We start from the raw sequence: 11,788 nt of genomic DNA, 5'->3' as shown, positions 1-11,788 counted from the left end.
TCAATCATCTAGACTCTTTCCTGAGTTGTTTGTGTTGCCCTTGCTGCTCTGTCAAGACTCAGCTCACTATATTTGTATGCTTGTTTCCAGGCTCTCCACTCTGGCCTATTGATCTGTCTGTTCTTTGCCAATACCACACTATCTCAGTTATGACTCTTTAATTTATCTGGAAGCTGAGAAAGGCCAGTCCTCCATCTTTATCTTTCTCCCTCAATATTGTGTTGACTATTCCAGGTTCTTCACATCTCCATATAAACTTTAAAATTCATTTTCCAATATTAAAAAATAATTTGCTGGGATTTGGTTAGCATTGCTTTGATTCTATAGGCTAAGTTGGAAAGAATTGACCTTGTCAATACCAAGTCTTCCTATTCATGAACTTTATTAGTTTCTCTCTGTTTTTTTCCTTTAATCAGTTTATCACTTATTTTCTTTTGTTATTTTATTGTGTTAGTTTGGGTTTCTAGTAGGGATGTTGAATGGGAGTGGTAGGAAAAGACATCCTTGTCTTGTTCCTGATTTTAGTGGGGAAGCTTCAAGTTTTTCACTATTAAATTATGTTAGCTGCATGCTTTATATATCTCTATCTCTATCTATCTATCTATCTATCTATCTATCTATCTATCTATCTATCTATCTATCTATCATCTATCTATGTATCATCTGTTTATCTATCTATCTATCTTCTATATTCTTTACTAATTTGAAAAAGTTCTCATTTACACCTAGTTTACTGAATTTCTATCATTGAATTTTGTCAAATGATTTTTCTGAGTATGTAGTTCTGAAGATGTGATTTTTCTTCTTTAGTTGTTGATATGATGGAATACATCAGTTGACTTTAAAAAATATTTTCTTTTTATTTTATGTGTATGAGTGTATTGCCTGTATGTATGTAAGTATAGTCATGTCATACAATGGCTATGGAGGTCAGAAGAAGGCATTCGATTCCCCTGGAACTGGGTGCTGGGAATCGAACTGGGGTCCTCTGCAAGAGCAACCAGTGATCTTAATTGCTGAGCCGTCTCTCCAGCCTCACATTAGTTGACTTTTGAATGTTGAGCCTGTCTTGCATCTTTGAGGGAAATCCTATTTGGTGATGATGGATAATGTTTTGCTGAAGATTTTTGCATCTTTGTCCCTGAGAGATGTTGGTCTTTAGTTTTTCTTTGTTGTGAAGTCTTTGTCTGACTTTGGCATCAGGGTGATGCTGGCCTCAAGTTTGAGTTGTTTCCTCTACTTCCATACTATATTGCAAGGTAGTGAAAAGAACAGGTATCATTTCTTCTACAAATCTTATGAAAAATTTGCTGGTAAGCTGTTCTGGACCCAGGTTTTCTTTTGTAAAGTTATTATTGATTAGATTTCTTTAAAAATATTTATATTGGTCCATTCTTCCTGAGGGAATTTTGACAGATTGTATCTTTCAAGAAATCGGTCTATTTTGGGAGCTGGAAAGATGGCTTGGCAGTTAAAAATCCTTGTTGTTTTTGTACAGGACTGGAATTTGGTTCATAGCATCCATGTCAGGCATCTCAAAACAGCCTGGAACTCCAGCTCCAAGGGATCTGAAACCTTCTTTTTGCTTCTGTAAGCACTTGCAAGCATGTACACATACACACATGCAGACAAACACACATACATACCTAAGTAAAAATAAATTGGTCTATTTTATGTAGATTATCAATGTTATAAGAATTGAATTGTGGGGCTGGGAGAGATGGCTCAGTGGTTAAGAGCACTGCCTCTTCTTCTTGCAGAAGACTCAGGTTTGAATCCCAGCACCCACATAACAGCTAGCAACTGTCCGTAACTCCAGTTCCAGGAGATGCCAAGCTTTCTTCTGTCCTCCTCGGGGACTTATCTTTGGAAAGAACCAGATTTTTTTACTTCATTGCTTATTTCTATTGATTTCTTGTTCTAAATGCCATTAATTTATGCCTTAAACTTTGTTATTTTCTTCTGTTTACTTTGCATTCATTTCGCTCTTCTTTTCCTATTTTCCTAATTAGGATCTTAGACTATTGATTTTAGGCATTTCTTCTTTTCTAATAGATACAGTAAATTTTGGAAATTTTCCTTTGCATGCACTTTGATTACATCTCATGAATTTTGATAATTTGGTTTTCATTTGTTCAAAATACTTAAAAATTTCTCTCAATATTTCCTCTAAATTCATGTCATTATATGTGTGTTATTTAATCTCCACATATTTTATCTTTCCATTATTAATATCTAGTATAATTCTAATAAAATTGATTTCTACTGTACGAAGGGCAGACATGGCATCTTTTCTATTCTTTTAAACTTAGTAAAGTGTGTTTTATGACCCAGGCTATGGTCCATCTTGGTCAGTGTTCCATGTGAGGCTGAGAGGAGTGTTCATTCCTCTGTTGTTGGATGAAATGATACGTAGGTATCAACTAGTCCAGTTTCTTTCTGGTATTGTTGAGTTCAGCTATGCCCTCACTGATATTCTCCCTTCTGATGTGTCCATTACTGACAACTTATCCCTGTTTCAAAGTGTGTTCTACTTAGCACATCTATTTTCATTTCCTTTGATTAGTGTTTGTATAGTTTATTCTTCTCCCTTTGCTTTTGTCATGTTTTGTTTTGCTTTTTTCTGAGGCAGGGTCTCACGTAGCTTTGGGTTCCTCAGATTTGCTCCGTAGCCGAGGAGAATGACCTTGAACTTCTGATCCTCCTGTTTCTACCTCCCAAGTGATGGGACTACAGGCATGTGTCATTATACTGAGTTTGCCCATTTTTAGCATGGTGAATTTTTACATTTATAGTGGGTTTCTTATACAGAATATATAGATGAATCTTTTTTATCCTTTAATCTCTGTCTTTTAACTTGATACATTTAGACCACTTTGACATTCAAAGTGACCACTGACACAGCTGAACTAGTATCTACCATATTTGTCATCTCTCTATCTCTTGTTCATTCTTATTTTCACCTTCTGTTCTTTTCTCTGCCTTTTGTGGTTTGGGCACACATATTACATTTTCTCATTTTTCCTCCCTTTCTCTTTCTTTCTTTCTTTCTTTCTTTCTTTCTTTCTTTCTTTCTTTCTTTCTTTCTCTCTCTCTTTCCTTCTTCTTTATTTATATGAGTGGTTTGCCTGCATGTATGTAAGTGCACCACACCACATGCTTGCAATGCCTGTGGAGGCCAGAAGAGGTTGTTGGATCCCCTAGAACCAGAGTTAGAGATGGTAAGCACATTAGGAAAAGATCAAATTTCAAGTACAGTTTCTACTAAATGAATATGGGTTTAATGAACACCATCGTAAAGATGAAAAATGGTAATCATTGTAAGTTAGGGACCATCTACAGAAATGTATATATATGTTTTATGTACATAATATATATTCAAATGCATTGCCACTATTATTATTTTGAACAATATTTGTTGATTTAGTTAAGAGTAAGAAAAAGGAAGTTTTTGCTTTATTTCACTTACCTCTTCTTTGATGATCACCTTTCTTTATGCAGATCTGATTCTGACCTGCATTGTTTTTCTTTTCTTTTTTTAAAAATTATTTCTTTAATAACCACATACTTAGAAGAAGCATTTCATTACAGCATTAACATAGTCAATAACAATTTCAAGAGCAAAGATGCATCTTTTTCAAAATTGGCTGTAAATTTTTAGGTTCATAGTTGAAGTAATACAGTTATACAATATTGAACGCAGTATAAACCCTGTAAGATATAAAATTGAATGAGTTTTTACCCTTTAAAGAAGATCTCCATTTCTTTTTAAGATATGCTGTTTCCTACATTTTTAATATTGTTTTTGCTAATAACACTTAGATGTTGGTGAGGGAGGAAGGCTATGGGAGGGTGCCATCTGGGAAGTGGGAATATAGATGAATAAGATTGTTTGGGATGTTCTGTATAAAATACACATAAAAAAATTAAAAAAAAGAGAGATATTTGAGGAAGAGGCATAAAAATTTGCTTCATGAGGCTGGAGAGATTGCCAGCTTTAATATATTCAGTAACACACTCCAGAGCAAGAGTACATCTCTTTAGTAGAGGTGATAAACAGTATCATTGAAATCTACCCGATGACTTTATAGACATACACAGGCGCCAAGGATCCAAGTGCAACCGATTATGACTGGTAATAATCAGATACACACAGATTAGAGATGCATGCGCCAACATCTCAGTGTTAGTAGCAAAAGCAATGAGTCTTTATGCAAGGAACAATATATTCTAAAATGAAATGGAGATCTTTTTTAAAGGTTAAAACCTCATTCAATTTTATGTCTTACAGGGCTTATACTGAGTTCAATACTGTACAACTGTATTAATTCAACTGTGAACCTAGAAACTTGCAGCCACTTGTGAAAGAGATGTACTCTTGCTCTGGAGTATGTTTCTTTTCTTTTAATAGCTTTTGCAAAGCACATCCACATTAGTTTCAGTTTTCATTTTTCTGTGAAAGTCTTCATTTCCCCCGAACTTGGAAGGATAAGTCACAGGGTATGACAGTCTAGGCTTTTCTTCTTTTTTCTTTTTTCCCTGTCGACATTTAAAATATTTAATTCTCCCTTTTTGCTTGCATAGTTTCTGAGAAATCAAATGCAATTCTTGTCTTTTTTCCTCTGGCTTCAATATGTTTTTCTCTACCTTTGATCTTCTGTAGTTTGACAACGATACCCTAAGTGTAGGTTTTGGATGTGGTTTTTTGTTTGCTTTTATCCCGTTTGTGATTCTCTGACAGTCATCTATGTTTGATGGCTGATGTTAATTTGAGGAACGTATCAGTCATTTTGTTTCCAACATTTCTTGTATTCCTTCCTCTCTTCTCTTTCTGGGATTCCCATTGTAGTTCTCTTACATTTTTCCACAGTTCTTGGATATTCTGCTCTGTTCTTACTCGCTTTGCTTTTTGGTTGGGAGGTTTCTGCTGCTATATACACAAGCTCCTAGTTGCTCCCACTGTGTGCAGTCTGTTAGCAAGTCCACTAGACACATTCCTCATTTCTGTTACAGCATTTTTCATCTCTAGTGCAGCTCACCTGTTACAGCCCTTCGTATCAGTCACAGAGCATACATTCCCTGATTGCTCATCCCAACCTTACTGTTGTAGCTCTTACTTGCTCTGTTTATTCAAACTGTGGTCATTCCTTTTAGTATCTCCTGTGTCTTTCTTCTCTTTCTCATAAGATAGGGTCTCTTATGTCCTATGCTGGCCTTGAACTGACTGTGTAGCCAAGGATGGCCTCGAACTCCTGATCCTCCTGCCTCTATCTTTTGAGTGCTGGGATTATAGGCATGTACTACCAGGCTTGGCTTTTGTGGTGCTGGGGACTGCACTCAGAGTTTGCAAACATTCTCCCAACTGAGTTATAACTCTAGCTCCAACTTGGTGATTTTTTTTGAAGGACATTATGTATAGTATAAAAGAAGCTGCTATAAAAAGGCCTTTAGGGGGATGGAAAGATTACTCGGTGGTTAAGAATGCTGACTGTTCTTGTAGAGGACCTGGATTTGGTTCCCAGCACCCACAAGGTGGCTAACAACTGTCCATAATGCCAGTTCCAGGGAATCTGACACCCTCTTCTGATCTCTGCGAGCATTGCACAATATGGATGCACTTATATACATGCAGGCAATATAATCATACACATAAAAATAATAAAATATTTTTAATAAAAAGAGAACTTTAGTAAGTGGTAGTGCTTCTATAGCCCTTAATCAGTCTCAATCTTTACTGATCCCATGATCCTGGGTTGTGAATTTCACAAATGTGCCCAAGTTTTTCCTCTCCCTTTAGGTGGGACAGGATGGCTCGAGGGAACTGGAGTTACGTACTTCCTATCCTCCAAGTAAGTTTGGCTCTGATAAAATCCCAGCAGACTGAGCTCTGGTCAGTTTCTTCTGAAGGCAGCCTTGTTAGGAGCAGTGTACTGTGTATTCCGGCGTGGTTCTTTTCCCCAACCCCTGCCAGAACACTGGGGGATTTTCCACTGATCTTCTCCATGAGGACCTGCTAGAGTCCTGAGAAGAAATCACAAGAGTTCCCCCATGACTAGGTTTCCTGGAGTTTTGTCTCCAAGGTTGAACTTCCATCAATATGTCAGTCACAGTCCAGGTTCCTAACTTGGCTCTTGCTTCCTACAGAGTTTTCTGCTTGGATGAGCTGTGATTTCCTGCCTGTCTCTTCTTTACTAGGATGGCTGTTTGCTTGTGACCTCATCTATTTCATGATTCTAAGAAGAGCTGTTGATGTTTTAGTTTGTCCAATTTTTTACTTGTTGTTAGAATGGAGTGGTGACTTCTAAGTGCCTGATTTGGAGAACTGGATAAAAGAAGTCTCAAGAAGACTTTTTCTTTTATTTGTATTTACAATTGTGGCTTGAATCTGGAACGTCCCATCCCTTGACTTGCATTTTGAGTACTTGCTCTCCAGTTGGTGATGCTGTTAGGGAGATGAGGAGGTCTGCAGTTATTAAAAGGCAAGGTCTAGTTGGTGGAAATAGGTCACTAGGGGTAGGCCTTTAAAGGTAGACCAGTCCCTACTTCTGGTTCTCTCTTTGCTTCCTGATCTGTAATTTGAGGAGTACCCACCAAAGTCCCTACCATGAACACCCCATTCCTTCCTTACTGTGATAGACTGAAATTCTCTGAAACCATGAGGCAAAATAAATCTTTCCTCCCTTATGTTGTTTCTGTCAGGTATTTTTGTTACAATGATGGAAAAATAGCTAATGCATAAACTGGTGCTAGAGAAGTGGGGCTGTGGCTATAACTAAACCTGACCCATGTGGTTCTTACACCTATGGAACTGGTTTGCAGGAGGAATGTGGGAAGATTAGAAGGTGTAGGTTTAGGTATTGCTTTGGTCTCATTTCTCTTCTCTCTGCTCCCTTTCCTCTCATTTGGAATGGGATGTTTACTTTGTGCCATATGTTAGATTATATTAGAAGTATGTAATTTTCTTTCTGATTTTATAGATGTGCACAGATAAGACATTGCCTTGAGTCCCCAAAGAGACTCTGGACTTCTGCACAGTGCTAGAAGAGCTAAGACCATAGGGAGTCCTTTTTTAAATTTGAAAATATTAAATTTAATAGAAAGCATCACATTGTAAACATGTGCATTGGCTTAACATAGAAAGACAATACAATCACATATAAAAACTACAGACAAAATGCTGATATCAAACACAGTACCTACGGTGAGGCTTGAGCCAGAACATGAAGAATCTTTCCCAGGAACAGATAGCAATAGCTTCGAACAGACACAAAAACAGAGCAGGAGGCAGCAACCAGGAAGCCTAGAGAATATAAAAGGCAGGCAAGCAGAGCAGCTGGGGAAGAGTCCAAGGGACAAATGGGTAAAGGGTTGTATTTCCTGATGTTCTGAGAATATTAGAGCACACTTCACAAACATGGGAACTGGGAATAGCAGGGAAAGTTTAAAGTGGGGAAACAATATAGGAGCATGTGGTGCGTAGTCACAGGGCAGCAAGAGAACCCAGCACTTCTGTGCACAAATGCTCGCCAGCCCCTCACTTTGGTAAACAGCACTGAGATCATGGTGTTGTAAAGAGAAGGCTCCCCACCTTCTCTTTACTGAGGAGTATGTAAGAGATCTTTGACAAAAACACAGGGCTCTGGTGGGGAAAGGGTTTCTGCTGTTCTACTCTTGGATCCTTGAGGGACAGAACTGTGTGACATGGCTGGGTCCTAGGGGCTTTGAGTTTATCAGTAAAAGCCACCTTCTCAGCTTTACACATCCAATCCTATCTGGGGAGGCCTCCAAGTTTATAGGAAGTCTAGCCATGACAGCAGGAAAAAGCCAAACAGGTGAAGAGATTCTATTTCTTCTTAGGGTGCTTGGTACTGACTAGATGGGCATGCATACTTTGGGTACTGAAAGTTTGATCCTTAATCTAGAACAGTGAGTGATTCTCAATGGCCAGGCTTGCTCAAGAAGTATTCTCGACTCTCCAAAGAGGTTGTGTCCGAAATGTACAACCCTTAATTAATCACTCACTTGAGAATTAGCGCCCATACAGATACAAATCCTTGATGGGAGTGTGCGGTATGTGTGAAGAGTGGCAGGGCCAGAAACAGAAGCTGAAAAATTCTCACTTGGGTACAACAGAAGTCAAGATGATGGAGAAGATTTTTTTTTCTGATTAAGCTACAAAAACATAATTTAAAAAATAAGCAGAAGGCTGGTCATATAGATCAGTTGGTAGAGCACTTTTCTGGCATGTGAAAGGCCAAGATTCAATTCCCAAAACTGAAAAGGGAAAAAAAAAGGTTATAAACAAGTCATTTTCCCTACAGCTAAGCTCCCTTAGTAAGAGCCTAATCTCATGGCCAACAATAGTAAGTTCAATGCATATATTTGCAATGATCATTGTGGATTAAAGAAAAAGTCTTCTCTCTTAAAGACAATTTCCAGAAAGATGTGCCTGGCCCTCTGAAGTACTTCACACTAGATCACAGCTCAGGCTATTCACTATATGATTTCTTAGAAGTCTGGCTTTTCTGAATTTCCTTCCTTGGTACTGTACCACCAACTTGTTATGAACAAACATTAACCCTACGAAATACTTAACAGTCTTTACTTTGAGCTCCAAGGTGGCACCCTTATCACATACAAACACAGTACAAGGATGCTGCTGGAAGGCCGATGTGGTCCCTCCTTGACGGCCCTGTACAGAGGAAAGGCCTGAGAGCACCTGGGATGAGGATTGTCACCTCTCCGGTATCCATGTCAATGTCCGCACTCACCACCCAGGGTCATGATGAGCACCTTGGTTTGACTGATGTCAAATAACTTGGCATTGGACAGGATGGCATCCATGGCTAGTGCCTTTGCATAGGTCCTGGACACCAGACAGGAGCCTGGCTCATTGAGAGCAATGTGTCCATCAGACCCAATGCCTGCAACAAAGAATTCAATCTAGCCTTGATCTTTTCCTCACCCAACCTGCAGGTCAACTGCATTCCCAGCCAGAATTGGGGTGATTTCCAGGAGGATGTCAATGTGCTTGAAGAAAGTGCTCCTCATGAAGGTGTGACATCTCTCTGGGTACTCTCAAGGAAGACCCACATACTTGTCCATATTAATGGTTTTCATAAATTAAAGAATATGTCCCCATTCTTACAGTACTTAGTAAACTTCTGGTGGCAGTCAAGTGGGGTGCTCCTGGTGGGGAGTCCCAGGGTGAAGTACTTGTCTGGCCCCACATTAAACTGGATCATGTGGTTCCTGATGTACTTGGCTATCCATTTACTGACTTGTAAACAAGTGTTTGAGGATGGTGAGCTTCATCTTGTTGTGAATGCTTCCCCTAGCTGAAGACCATGGGGACTCTTGAACTTGGCTTTATGAGATTATCATGAGCCTTTGGAGGTCTGGGGTAGAATGCAATATTTTGGATCTGGAATGTTCCCTCCAGCTACCCGGGTATGATGATGTCAGCTCCCAAAGCTCTTCCTTAGGTTGAATAGATGCCCATGGAATGGGTCACTGGATGAGGAGCAGGAGGCTGTAGAGCCTTTAGAAAGCAGGCCCAGCTGTTTAAAATAGGTCATTTGGGATGGGCCTTTGACAGTTATAGCTTAACTCCTAATTCTAGTACCCTCTCTCCTTCATGGTCCACTGTGATATGAGGAGTCTCTGTTACAGGCTCAAGCCACCACGCCTCCCCTACCATGATGAACTAACACCTCTGAAACCATGAAATAAATCTTTCCTCCCTTAAGTTGTTTCTGTCATCCTCATTCGCCCAAGGCCTGCTTATGGGACTCCTCCCCTCAGCCAACGTGGTACTTGCCTTCAGGAAATAGAATCCAGTGGCAAAGTGGGCCCACTGAGATCAGTGGCAAAGCATTTTCCTAACATGCATGAAGTCTTAGGTTGAAAAAAAATAAAAGATTCATTGCAACAGAGATGAATGGGGTTGGTGCTAGGCCAGGAACATGTGTGCCACAGGGACCTGAAGTCTGTCCAGCCACCCTGGTGTGATTGTGTTGACTTGCACACCTCTTCCCAGGGTTGACATGAGCAGATGCACATGCAACAGGCCCCTGGTTGAGGATCATGACTCTGTTACTGATCCCAGTTGCTCAGTGCTTCACATCATGGCTTCCCATCCTGAAGCAGAATAGATCACAGTCTTGGTAGAGGCCTAGCATACACCTCCTGTGAGCAGGTTCCATTCCTCTCATTGTCTGAATTTGCTTGTCTTGGTAATTCCTGCATACTTAAAAGTTCTTATAAGTTCACAGAGAGGAGGCACATGCTGGTATGGAGAAAACAATACATGTAGAGATAAGTTGTGCATTCAAGTCCTTGTTCTGACCCAAGTTAGTAGTGTTGTCTGGGTATAGGCCCTGAAGCATTTTCCTCTCCAGGAAAGCAATGGGGCTGGACAAGGTAATCTATAGCATTTACCTTCTGAGCTGATTTAATCTTATATGAAAAAGACAGGGGAGGGTTCGCAATACCCAAATGCTGTTATTATTAAATGTATCACAGTGTGCACACAAGGGTTTGCAGAACTTTTTCCATATTAGCAAGCAGGGCTTTCTAATTCCTCACTGAGTCCTCAGTGCTGGCCTGAGTCAGAGAATGAAGGCAGCAGAACGAAGGAGGGAGGGATGACTGTAGATCCTCAAACAAGCTCCTGAGGGTAAGACATAATTCATGAATGGCTTATGGAATGTGGTGATACAAATTAGCTTTTCCAGGGAACCATTAACTTCATCCCATATGCTTTGACACGTTTCTGCATGAAAACAAAAATAACCTCCCGCTGAGTGGGACCCCACAGCGAGGGCACTGTACTAGGGACATCCCAGCACCATACTCATTCTTCTGACCTTGGGTATGAAGATGTCACCTGTGGGGGTTGGAAGAGGTGACCCCACAGGACACAGTATGAGGCATGCAAGGTCTAGCCTTGTGATGAACGGGAATTTGGGAATCAACACTGGTGGTTAGCTCTGTGTTCCTTAAAGCATCCCCTCATCACATACCAAATTTATAGCTTTACTGTTAAATGGAGGGGGAGTTTCAGTGAACAGGTTGGTATTAAAGAGCTCCCAGTCTGGTGGAGGGTGGCTGAGTTGAAGTTCCCTTCACCTCTCATCTACCTGGCTTAGTCAGGTTTACATTCTGTTTTCTCTCAGCCCTTGGAGAAACTGTGGCTCTGGGTGCAGCCTAGCAGCTTAGAGTAGCACCATCTCCCAAGGTTGAAGCTTATGTAGGGCTTGGGGTCTCTCAGACCCCACTGACCCTTAGAACCTGTATCAAAGGGGCTGGTGGGGCTGCATTCCCCAACAGTGCCAGGCAGGGGCCACCTTTGCAGTATGCAGCCCTGGGAGCCCTTACTTTCCTCTTCACTGTTTTCTTTGGGCATTTGATGGGCCAGAACTTTCCCAGGAGCTAGACCTCACCCCGCACCTTGGTGCCTCCACTAATCATTCCCTCCCCCTATGGACAAGGAAACTGAGGCTCAGGAAAGTTGCCTAAGGTCACCTGCTAATTAGTGGCAGAGACGTGGGGCAGGTTCCATTACGACACTGCGCCCACACAGCAAGAGCACAGAACTGTGGCCGTAATTGGGATGTACATGCCAAGGGCCTGTGCCCGCTGCTGGAGCAGATCAAATATCTCTCAGATGTTTACACTCCCACCCACCAGCTTCTCCCTCTCCAGGGCTCAGGTTTTCTGTGAGTCCTTATGTTTATTTATTTTATGGGGCCCAGCTCCGCCCCTTCTGACTTCTGAGCCAGTGCTT

The 11,788-nt window shown here is 40.7% G+C and overlaps 1 pseudogene; it reads right to left on the bottom strand.

The window, feature by feature from the left end:
- Positions 1–4,921: 4,921 nt before the first annotated feature.
- LOC115067284 overlaps positions 4,922–11,788 on the bottom strand; it is a 13,445-nt pseudogene continuing 6,578 nt past the window's right edge.

This window comes from Nannospalax galili, unplaced genomic scaffold (assembly GCF_000622305.1).
Source record: "Nannospalax galili isolate Female #2095 unplaced genomic scaffold, S.galili_v1.0 scaffold243, whole genome shotgun sequence".
Taxonomy (NCBI): Eukaryota; Metazoa; Chordata; class Mammalia; order Rodentia; family Spalacidae; genus Nannospalax; species Nannospalax galili.
Note: the sequence above shows the minus strand (reverse complement) of the source record. Positions and strands in the feature narration are given on the sequence as shown.